Genomic DNA, 12,544 nt, shown 5'->3' with positions numbered 1-12,544 from the left:
GCTAAGTACGGTGCCGCTAAAAGCAGGCGTTAAAGTACCACCCGCAAAGGGACCTCGTAATCAGGCGTTAGGGGTTTAACGGCGCCACCACCTTTTACGGCGCTGTTAACCCCTTAACGCCTGGGTTGTAATGAGGGCCAATGATTCCTATAGGATTTATTTGCATGTTGCGGACCTTTTTGGGTGCCGGTCTGCAGCGTACACCCTCCAGGGCCCTGTTGGTCACCAACATCTCTCTCCCTGCTGGGTTATTTGTTCCCTCCTCTGTCGCAAGGCCACCTGGGATCTGGGGTCCTGGAAAGGAGGAAAAAGAACACTGGCTGCAACAGGGCATGGCAGATATGGGGTGATACCAAGTGGTACTTGATATTTGTAGTTAGGCACAAGTAGAAGGGACAGAGACTGGGATCCTCACAACTCCAACACCACACCTCTGGGGCAGGACTGGCTCTGGGAAACACGCTGGTCCCCATCCCCTCCCAACAGGGTCAGCTCCTAGCCCCTGTTGCACATATTATATGTGAAGGGGACTATGAATAATTGATGCCTGTTAAAGATCCTGAATAGGTATTGTATCAAAGCTTTTCTTCCTCCAAAATTGTGATTTTCATGATAAAACAGTGTGGTATTTTGATGTACCATATTTTGCAGTAAACTGTATTCTCTTCCTATCACATATCAAGGAAGGTCTTCATATCTTTGTTATGGTGCCAATTCGAAGGCCACTTATTTGTATTTGTATTTATTTTATTTGTAAAGCGCTCCTGGCCGTGGGCCATCTAGGCGCATGTATAGCACAAGTTACACACACATATTTACAATAAAAAATGTTTACAATAAATTACACATGTTCCATAGTGTAGTCCGTTGAAATAAAGTTGCAAAATACATATATACAATAATTACATAGGTACATTGTATAATCAGTCAATACACAGTATTTAGTAGGAGGTACAATCAAGGCAGATAGCAGCGGGAGGAGACTCGGTGGGGAAAACACCCCCCTGGTGGGTCCCTATAAGGAGGCTAAGCTATCGCAGAATCTAGTTCCTGTAACCAGCGTTTAGTATTACTCTTGAATGATTGGAAGGAAGGTCCTGATCTGAGGGAGGAAGGAAGAGTGTTCCATAGCTTGGTTGCCAAAACTGGAAAGCTGGAGCCCCCCGAATTTTGGAGTTTGAATCTCTCTATGGACATTGTATGAGCTTGAGCAGCTCTAAGTGGTCTTGAGGAAGTATGTTAGGAGAGTCGGTTGGTGAAGTAAGCTGGGGCAAGATTCGCCCTTACTTTGTATATTAAAGCAAGTGTCTTAGGGAAATTCTGTGCTCGACCGACAACCAGTGCAAGTTACGTCTGGTGTCCAATATATGAGACTTCTTCGGGATGTTAAGGGCTGCCCTGATGGCATTATTTTGTGTTACTTGTAGCTTGTTGATATTTTTTTTGCTGGTCCCTAAGTAGAGGGCATTACAGTAATCAATTTTGGACATAACTAAGGTTCTAGCAAGCGTGATACAGTTGGGTGTCATGTGGAATGGCCTGCATGCAGTGATTAGTTTGCAAGTGTAAGCTGATGCTGCTACCCCAGCGTTTGTTTGTCTGGTGAAGCATAGAGAGGTGTCAAGGTAGATACCAAGGGTTTTTGTAATATTAGAGATCTTGATAGTGTTGCCATTGATGGTAAAGGATTTGAAGGCAGGGTCAATGCTGAGTCTAGCGTGAGAACCAAGGATTAGTAACTCAGTTTTATTGTCATTTAAACAAAGTCTGTGTTGTGCCATCCAGGCTTGTATTGCTGAATAGATTTCATTGAGGGCTTTGTTGTCTGTTGCATAGTCTCCTGTAATGGGAATGAGTATCTGGGTGTCGTCAGCATAGTTGGTGTACGTGACACACAGATAATCGAGGATGTCGAAGAGAGGCTTTGTAAAGACAATATAAAGCATAGGGGAGACGCATGATCCTTGCTGGACCCCACAAGGTTCTGGAGAGGGTTTAGCAGAGTCAGTTGGAGAGAAGACCCTCATAGTTCTATTAGCGAGGAAAGATCTGATCCATGTTGTGGCACAGTCAGAGAAGTGTGCTGCTGTTTTCAGGTGATGGCAGAGCGTTTGGTGATTGACCAAATCAAAAGCTGCTGAGAGGTCAAGCAGTAGTAGGAGGGCACAAGAAGAATACACATCTACAACTCCCTTTTAACTACTTCACCTTTTTCGGTCTGAAATATGTTTCTGAAACTGTTCATGAAATGCATTTCTGTAATTCAGTGATTTAAGTGAGTGTTAAATTCCAATGGTACAAGATTTGACATAGCGCCGCATTTGTGTGAATCAACTATTTTTTGTTCCATATTTTTAATTTTTTTTTAAAATGAATAACTAAATACATGCTTAAAATCAGAAGTTTTTTTATTAATGTTTCTTTTCCAAAATGTTCCACAAAACATATACAAATCGATTGATTTCATAGTACACTGATACAACATACTTTCAAACGAGAAACTCTGTAAAGTTCCATACAGCAGCAGATATGGGTATATTTAAAAAGGAAGCCTCATAGTAATTCGGATATGTGGTTATATCTAAAGCATTGCCAACATGCCTTAGGCTCAAACGTCAGTATGGGTCAACCAATAGGATGAGTTCTCATCAATTCTTGCCTATGGGTGACATTGCCGTCCGTGGCATAAATATAACGTGTGATACCACAAATTGAAGAGCGAGAGTGGGGTTTTACACAGACACATGTTTAACACGTCGGCTACATTTCCTAATCTTATTTGATCCCAAGACAGGAAGTAAACATGACTTCCAGAAGTCCAGGTACTTCGGGTGTAAGAAAATGTAAGTGTTGGAGCGTCTCCACCTGATCCTTCTGGCACAGGCAGGTCACCTTTGAACAGGCAAAGGGACACAATACAACAATGGCACTTCCTCAATGAGGCCACTACTCTGGGGCTGGGCACAGGAGACTGCAAACAGTGGATTCACGAGTAATAGCCGTGAAGTTACTTTTTAGTGAAGTGCGCCCAGTAAAACCACCGAATTATCACATAGGTCTCTCTTTGTTGTCGGCGGCAATGAATCGGAACCAGCTGTACAGTAGCACATAGCTGTAAAAGGCTGTCTCTCCAGTTGAGCAATCCAATCGCTGATGAGTAAGTATATGCGTGTGTCCTGACATCTACGTGCCAAAGAGCTATAACGAAACCAGCTTAACTTCTAAAACTGCCATTCCAAATAACGTCATAATTTTTCCTAGTGCTTCATGTGGGAAGAGCGCTCCTTCTAAGCGCTACATTAATGGCAGTACTATTATCCGATTACTGTCACTCCAATTATAAACCTCGGAAGGATGAAGGTCTGAGTCATTTCTACTGGGACTCGAGCTTGTGAAACACGTTCTGGCCGCATTTCAAAGGCCAGAGTTAACCCATAAACTCTGAACATGTCAGTGGCCATTGTTAACGTATGAGTTATCTACCCGAGTTATATGAATCGTCGTTTATTCTGTGTCCATGAATTTATAAGGCATGCCTTCGGTATGCTTCACGTGCAGTACTCGCCGGGCCAAATTTACAAAGCGCTTTTCAATGGGATTTTCTCATTGAAAAACGTTTTTGTATACACGGTCCACTCGGTTTGCTGCAACTGTCGGCACCTCCTGAATTCTGATTGTTTTTGTTTTTTTGTGTGCAATTATGATACCTCGAAGTGCTATGAAGGAGCAGAACAGACAGCAGGTTGCCATAACTTAAAACCGAGCCAGTGCAGAGTGGCAACGGGCCGATCAGGCATGAAATGTATAACCGTTTATTGTTGTAAGAATTCAGACCCCATTACCATGAAAAGCGATGCCTTGAAATAGCTTCATTACCTAATATGATTTTTTTTCCCACATCTAATATTATTGGACAAAGGCTAGCTCTCTGTCCTTGGCAGGCTACAAATGAATTGAATTAAGGTGACATGGAAAATGCATCAAAATTAAGTGTACATGACATTTTATGACGTGCATTACATTTTAAAAATAATAAGATAACATTTGATGATGGCAAACTGCCACCTTAATAGCAGTACAAATGTATCAAAGACCGGTCTTCATAACATTGGACAAATTAAATAGTACCCACGTTGGAAATAAAATGCCACTCCACTGCACAATTACCTAAACAGGTGCTGGCTTGGTACTGAGTGCTTCTTTGGAAACTCAAATATCAATAACATAGAAAAAAGACAAATAACTGTCCTTAAAATAGGCTAAAAATGCGCAGCTGTCACTGAGAAAACAACGTTTTAATTGATGCACAATATTTATCTGGTATGACAGGCTTTTAATGCCTCCTTCAAGAAAAATTTCCACAATACATTGCAATTTCCCTCTCCTTGAAAGAGTTTTTTATCATTAATTGCAAGAAATACCTCCGGACCCCTTTCTCAGTAAATTACATTTCTATAATAGACATTTCTTGCCATTCTGAAACATTAGGACAAGCTTAACATAAATTAGATCACTACTGCAGGATTAGAAGTTCGTTTAGGGGGGATTAGCATTTAAAAACATTTTTTTATATGACCCTATAATTCGGCGACAGGGACATGTTACGTGTAGACTTACACGTAGGTGGGTTCCAGCCTCAGGATTTTCACAGTGGAGTGCAAACTGAGTAAACGCTGCCTGCCATGTATGCAACATGCAGATTTCACAATGGATCCCTAGGGAATGCTGTTTGGTTTTTGCTGGTGAAAAAAGTCGACTGACTCCATTGGGACGCCAAGCATTTGCGCCTGCATGAAAATTCATGCAGGCACAAATGCTGGCTTATTTGTATGACAGAGAGGAAGGGAGGGGTGGAAACGCAAGTTCCATCCCTCCCCTCCTTTCCGCCATACAAATTGACGAAAAGGGTGTGTAATGTTGATGAGCCACGTGAAACCCTCATGCTAGGGTTTGACGTCTTTCATCAACATTATGCAGGGCTGCAAATTAGCCCCAAAGAGAGGTGTAAGTGTATGCATCAGTGGAGATATTGGTGAAACTGGTGTGAGTAGAATTTTGCTAAGCTTTTAGTAAAAATATGTGTAGTGTGAGACAGGCAATGTATCAAGAGAGAAACAGACTGAAAAGTAACAATTTGAAAACCTTTATTAACACACTTTGTAGGGTTAGTGTAATCACTAACTGGCCCTAACTCTACGGGGGTTGTTCCATCAACTGATGTTTCGAAGGGCCGTCGATGTCTGTAAGTCCAAAACCAAAGTTTGTCTGTGCCCAACCCAGTGCTTGCCCTCACTCCTAAACCAAATGTGATAAGGGGTCTTTTTAAAAGAAAAATGGTGATTCAAAAGGAAATGTAAACCACACCTGGTTTTAGGTAGTGTTAAGTGACCTCAATTCAGCACAAGTGGTAGATCTAATCCAGAGTCCCGGCTCGAGCACCCACTCTGTTAAGTGACCTCAATTCAGCACTCCAACTAAGTTAATGCCGAGTCTGGGATGCCGAAGGGAAGCCCTTAATTATATATTTTTATGACAAGTTCATAAATCTGGATGATAAACCTTGTATAACGCCCCTCTCTTTGAATCCCCCTGACCTCACTGAGCCAAGAAGTAGGTTTGTTTTGTAAATTAAAAGATTTATTTGAAAATTAAACAATATATATATCACACTTTTATGAATACATTAATATTTGATAGCACACTTATGAATATGACAGTGATCAACAATGGATAATATTACACTAGCACACTTTTTTAATTACTTATGAGTTGGTATAGAGAGGATAAAGTAGCTGAGAATGCTTTTATGGGTTCAAGGAAATGCAATGATGGAAAAGAATGCAGCACAGAAATAACTGAGATGGTTTCCACAAGAAAAATATGATCACTTTTTCTTTTGACAATTCACCCCCCCCTATGCAATATAAGGAGATGGAAGATGAGCACAACATTTTCAGGAATACAATCAAATGCAATACCAATTCAGTTCCCCCCTAGCAAGCTTAGAGCAACAGGGATGATGTTAAAACACAGGCAAAAATACTTTAAATGTGATTTGCAAAGAAGTGAAAATATGCTAAAAATGATTTTAATTCCCTATAGGAGATTCAGGGTAGGTGATAGCTACTTAAGATTGGTTCAGGTCAACACTATCAGTGATTCATGAGGGATTATCAGGTTGAAAACGGAGTTCAGCAGTTGCAAGCAAAAGACAGCGTTTTTTTTTACAAGTGGTGAAATGAGCTAGTTGCAATTCGCGGCACTTTTTCCGAATGCGTCGAGCACGATTACGGAAAAACTATAAGGAGTAGAAAGTCGTTCAAAGTCATGTATGGTTCAAAAGATACAGACAATTTTGTGGAGGTAGATTTTCAGAAATGAAATTATGATTCAGAATGGCAAATGACACTTTCACAGCTTTAAAGTCACAGAATGAACACACAATTTCTAATGCAGTTCTAGGCAGGTTGAATTGGATGGGATAAGCTTATTTTAAACTAATAGATGACTATGCACAGTTCTGGCTGGGTACTCACACTATAAATTTGAAATAGGCTGTCAAGATCTGGTCAGGTTGGCTGCGGTTCTCTCGCCACGGGACGGTCTCTGGCACTGGTTCTGCTCACAGCGATCTGGTCTGGTCTCGGTTCTGTATCTCTGGTTCCGGTCTCGGCACTGCACGGCGGTCTGGATACAACTCTGCTTTCTGGGTTCTGGCACAGGGTTCTAGGCTAGAATCAAACAGCTCTCCCGGCTGTTGAATAGTTTGTTTAGGTTGCTGGATTCTGAGGCCTCTGTGGACTAGGCCTTTCTGCTTCAAGTTCTGAAGTCTAGATTCTAAGTTCTGGTTCTGGAGTCTACTGGATTTGAAGTCTGGATTCTAAGTTCTGGTTCTGGAGTCTTCTGGCAAAGCGCTTCACAGGAAATCAGTTTGAAGTGGGAAGTGAGTGTCCCTTCCTGGGTCTCAGTGGCTCTTTTTATGTCTTTTGAAAATGGGTGTGTGCGTGGGCATAACTAAGCCTGCCCCTCACAACTTATCATTGGCCAAGTTCTCTTCTCTCCCTTGATTGGGGGAAGGAAATGGAGTGTCATTGTGATGAGGTATGTTTATGGGTCAGAGGATCCTCCCCTTGTCACTTTGCACACAAATCTATTTTTGATCCAAATGCATATTTATCTATGTACAATTTTTCTAATATTATATGTCCAGTTAACATATTTTCTGTAGCACCAAACCATCCGATCCCTGTCTATGTAAGATGTTGTGTCCACTTCTGACAGGATTCTGCCCTTTTCATCCAGAACACAACCTCTAAACCTTTCCAGAATTTACACAAATGTGCGCAAGGAATATGGGCATCAGATGATGAAGTGTCAGATTTTTAACATACAGACATTTGGAGTAATACCTTATTTTCCGCTACTACCCCCCAGAACAAACCACAGAGTCCTAACACCTCTTAAAACGTGCACAGAAAAATCACAGAAATAATGATATTATTTACATAATTATGACACTTCCGTACTATGAATTATCCATCTTTTTAAAATTATGCTCTGGCCCAGATGGGTGTGGTTTAGGCTCCAAAGCACATGGGGGAATTTCTGTCTGTCCCCGCCTCCAGCTCATGAGGCTCCCAGAGGCAGCACCCCTCCCATTTCCTTCCAAGAGAAAGCCATTTACGACCCCTGATTTAGCATTTGCCTGAGCCAAGGAAAGTTCATTGTTCTGTTTTCCTGCAGTCCCAGGTACTCCTCCCCTGATTCAATCAGAGAGGTGTGATCTCCTTTTGGTGGGGGCAGCAGAATGCAGCCAGGCCTGTGAACAGTAGGTGTTTAGAATTCTCATTAACCAGCAAGGCTTTGAAGTTTCCAGCTAACTCAGGTTCCTTGTCAGCTCCTGAAAGACAGGCCTCCTGTCAGAGTTTAGACCACGAGCGCTGTTAGTGTCAAGCGCCGGTACTGCACCCCTTTTTGGGAGCTGTCTTGAATTAATATATTTCAAAAACAGGGACTTTACTTGATAGCATTTACTAACAGTGTATTGCTATAGATTCTGCAATAGAGTCATTTTGTGGCCATGATTTTAGCAATTTTGGACATCAATTAAAACATATTTTTACCAGCACCATATTCCTTTGCACTGATTTCGCTCATGGCGCTTCTGGCCCATCACATTCACACTGGTGGGTGGCAGGTCAGGCGACCATTGTGGTGTGCGCAAAACTGTGCGGTTTTCCTGGATTCTGGCACAAATGTGGGCTTTTCAGCCATCTTGGATTTTCTAAGCCCACAGCACCAAATGTTGTAGCATAATAGTTCAAACGTGGGTCAAGACACCTGACAAGCCCCCCGCCTGACTGCACTTTGATTTCGAGTCGAGGGGGAGTCCGGTGCAAAGGATGTTTTGACGCACGCTCTTGGATATCCGCATCATCTTCTTCTGATTCCGCAGATGGCACAGTTCAGCATCTTTTCCTCCATCAGGGTGGATCGATCGGTTCTCCTCGCCGGTCCTGATGGGAGTTTCGGGCGGTACCCCGGGCCCCTCGGATCTTTGCTCCCGGTCCCTGGGTCGTCCTCTTTGGTCAGTCTCCATGGTTTCGTCTCTCCTAGGATGACAAAGCAAAAGCGGCAGAAACATATTCGTAGACATTTCCCACCACTATTAATGGTGGGACGAACATTACATCTTATACATCAGGAGACATTTGCATTCAAGAATCATAGGATTTTATAGGCTATATGTGGAATATTTTAGGGTTGGACTTGTATTACTCTGGAGCGGCCCCCGCTGGGATTGCAGATGACTCCTCCAGTGGCTGCAAAGTGTGCCTGGGATGGAAACACTTTAGCTGATTAATATGGTCCCACTTGTCTTCCCCTTCCGCCAAACTGCCTTTGGGGATGCGGATCTTGTCGTCGACTAGGGAGATCTTGTCTACAATTTCAAAAGGTCCCTTCCAGGTAGGCAGGAATTTCCGCTGTTTGGCCTGGTTCCTTTGGAAATTATGTAGATAGACCTGGTCTCCTACATTGTATTCTTTCCTAGTAGTCTTTAAATCATAATGAGTCTTCATGCTATCGGCTGATCTTTCTAGGTTTCGCTGAGCATGGGCAAAAGCATGTTGAAGGTGTTTCCTTAAATTCTCAATATATTCATGAGTAGTGGAAGCATTGATCAAGGTTTGCTATTAGGTCATGTAGAGCAAATGCTGGGGAAGCACCATCATGCGTTTAGTCATCAGCTCAAACGGTGACATATTAGTTGCAGATGAAGGGGTAGATCTGATGGCCATTAGGACAAGAGGTAATCGGAAATCCCAACTTGGCCCAGAATCTGCCACAAACTTTTTTAAGATGCTCACAATGGTTCTGTTGTATCTCTCTACTGCACCAGAAGAGGCTGGCCGGTAAGCAATGTGTAGCTTCCTTTTAACCCCAGTATCTCCCACATCTTAGTCATTACTCCGCTGGTAAAATGGCTACCACTGTCTAACTCCATCCTTTGGGGTAGACTGAAATGGGAAAAGATGTGGTTGATCATCAGGGCAGCTGCTGTTTCTGCCTTGCAATTTGGGGCCGGGAGACATTCCACCCATTTAGTAAATATGCATGTCACCGTCAACATGTACTTATTTCCCCTAGAGGAGCGAATCACGGGGCCTGTGAAATCGACTTGCAAATCTGACCATGGCAGTGTCATCCCCCTCTTTTGGAGAGGCGCACGGTGTGTGAGGGATGTTGGCTGAAATTGTGCACACACAAGACACCCCTTCAAGTATTGGTCAAGGTCCTGCCCCATGTGTGACCAGTATGCAACCTCTCTTAAGATCTCAAGTGTTGTGTGAAACCCCCTATGACCGGCTGTGGCCGCATCATGGGTGTGACTTAACATCAGGCTTCGGAATGAGGTAGGAACCACCGACTGATCATGGCCAGCTTGGGATTTCCTTACCAACAAACAGTCCTGGATTCGGAACATTTTTGGACATTTCATCAACACTCTAAGTTCCTCTTTTCCAATGTAATCTGTATCGTCACGGGAAAGTTTTCAGGGTCCTCAATGCGTTGATAAAACTTACCAATTATTGGATTCCCCTTCTGAGCTGTAATCAAATCAGCATCTGGGGTCTCCTTACTCCATTGTGCAGTTGAAAAATCATTGTGAGCATTTGTCTGGGACCTAGTGATAGCAGTGACCTGGATTTCCCCCAACAGGGACTCAATCTCTATTAGATCCCCTTGGATGGCCCCAGTTTTGGCCAGCTGATCAGCTAAGTAATTTCCAGTTTTGTCTGGTCCCTCTACTTTGGAATGACCCTTGATCTTTTTCCAGTAGATGGTCATCCCGTTCGAGGTGACCAGATCATCAATCTTTTGGATTAACTTCCCATGTTTCAAGGGTTTGTTATTAGCACATATCATGCCTCTGGTTTTCCAATTAACCAGGTGCTCCACGAACCCGTTCCGTACATAATCTGAATCTGTGATTATGACAAGTTCGTGGAGTTGATGTTGGACAGCAGTGAGGATGGCCTGATGCACAGCCATCAACTCTGCCACCTGACTACTTCGGGGACCAATTTTGTACCCAGCGGAGGGTTCTGGGGACTCATTCACCCATGCATTCCCTACGCAGGCCACAAGTTCTTTTTCCCCGTTGTTGTCAACATGGTAAGAGCATCCATCCACATAGGCAGTGGGCATTCCCTCACACTTGTCTTCTTCAAAGACTTTGTGTTGGGAATTAAGGTAAGCCTCCATGTTGTCCTTGATTTTTAGACTTTCGTTCTCGAGACAGTTTTCTCTGGCACAATCATGCAAGTCAGCCAGACCTTGCGTGAGGGTACTCTTCTTGTTTTGGCCGTATCTGACCTCCACAGGAAAGCCTTGCATTGGTGGAGAAGTCCCTGGTCAGAGTGCTGATTTGGACTGGAGGCTCCAGGTGGGAAAGGCAGCCCTCATGGACCTGGAAAATCACCTCATCCCTCCTGAAGTCACAAGTCACATCTTCCTTACCATAAGGGCAGGAAGTGTACACCAGGAAGTTCCCCCCATGCCGGGTAAAGATCCTGTCTGGTGTTTTATTGTCATCACTGTCACTGTCAAAACAGTCCTTGTGGATTGGTCCTAACAGTTGATTTCCTAAATCAATGGAGAAATGTCGGTCATCAACCGCCATTCCAATAATGGTGCCTGCGGCTAGAGTAATACTCTTTCAGTCGCTGTTATCCACCTCTATTGGAATGGTGTCATGTTCTATGTTGACTAATGGTGTTGGGTTTACCCCAAACCCTTGCTGTTGGAGAGAAGCTTTTAGATGAATATAAGCATCAGGGTTTGTCAATTTTTGTCCTCTTTTAACTTTCACTTCCAGGGAGAATTGTCGGGTCCTTTCTGGGATGGTGACTTCATCGTTAACCTGAATTTCAACTCCATAAGGTAGCAATTGAGCTGACCTAAATGCTTTTTCTGTATCATCAAAGCCCATGGGATTATCCGCTAATCGGGACCAAGCTTTGAAGTTTATTAGGTCCAAACTAATGGCAAAGCGATTGAGAATGTCACTGCCTAAGTAAAAGGCGGCAGTGACGCCTCGCAAGACCCAACAATTATGGACTATGCTCTTGTTGTCAATGGAGATTTTGAGCATACACCTGCTTGGCAGGAGATGTTTGGAGTTGGGAGCTTCCAGATCCATTTCCCATTTGTCTATCAGTTTGAATGTGGGAATGGCTGGATCTTTTGGGAGTTGGCGGAACATGGCTTCGCTGATGAAGCTTTTACCGTTGTTCACACACACTCGGGCGAGAATAGAGTCCTTCCCATCATTTAACTGAACAGGGATGAACAACTGCTCTCCAATTTGCTGAATATCAGCCAGGCTCTGAGCTAATTCCACATCTTTCTGGACTATTGGAGTGGGAACGTCTGATTGTGGATTAGTAAAGAATTTCAGAGTGTTTCCTTCCAGTGTGGAATACCACCTTAAACTGGAAGGAAGGTTGATTTTCAGAAATAGAGAGGACCCTCCATCACCAGTCTGTTGTCCTACTGCTATTACTGTCACGTCTGGAATTTGGTTGTTCTGGAAGTGAAATTCTACTTGGTCAGATTTTTGTTCAACCATGTGGCATGTGCCACTTAAACTAACATGGTTGACACTCTGTTTTAATTTGATTGGTCGGCTAGTCTGGGTCCAGAGGACCTTGTTTACGCAATCTATTAGGGGTGACAACCTTCTCAGGAGGTCATTCCCTAGTAAACAAGTGGTGCCCTCTGGAGTCACTACTATGACCGAGTGTTTCACCTTGTGTCGCCCAATTTGAATGTCCAAATCTGCAGTCCCCTCGACGGGAATTTCCTTCCCGTCAAAGTTCTGAAGTTGTCCAGGAAGAGAGGTGAGAGGAATTTGGTATTTCTCCCCACTACCTGAATTCTGTTCATCAAAGGCCTTTTTGGACAAAAGGGTAGCTTGGGATCCAGTGACCACCAGTGCCAAAATTGTACCCTGCCCCTGTACTTGTACCGGGGCATAGTA

This window comes from Ambystoma mexicanum, chromosome 6p (genome assembly GCF_040938575.1).
Source record: "Ambystoma mexicanum isolate Mex_15411 chromosome 6p, UKY_AmexF1_1, whole genome shotgun sequence".
Taxonomy (NCBI): Eukaryota; Metazoa; Chordata; class Amphibia; order Caudata; family Ambystomatidae; genus Ambystoma; species Ambystoma mexicanum.
Note: the sequence above shows the minus strand (reverse complement) of the source record.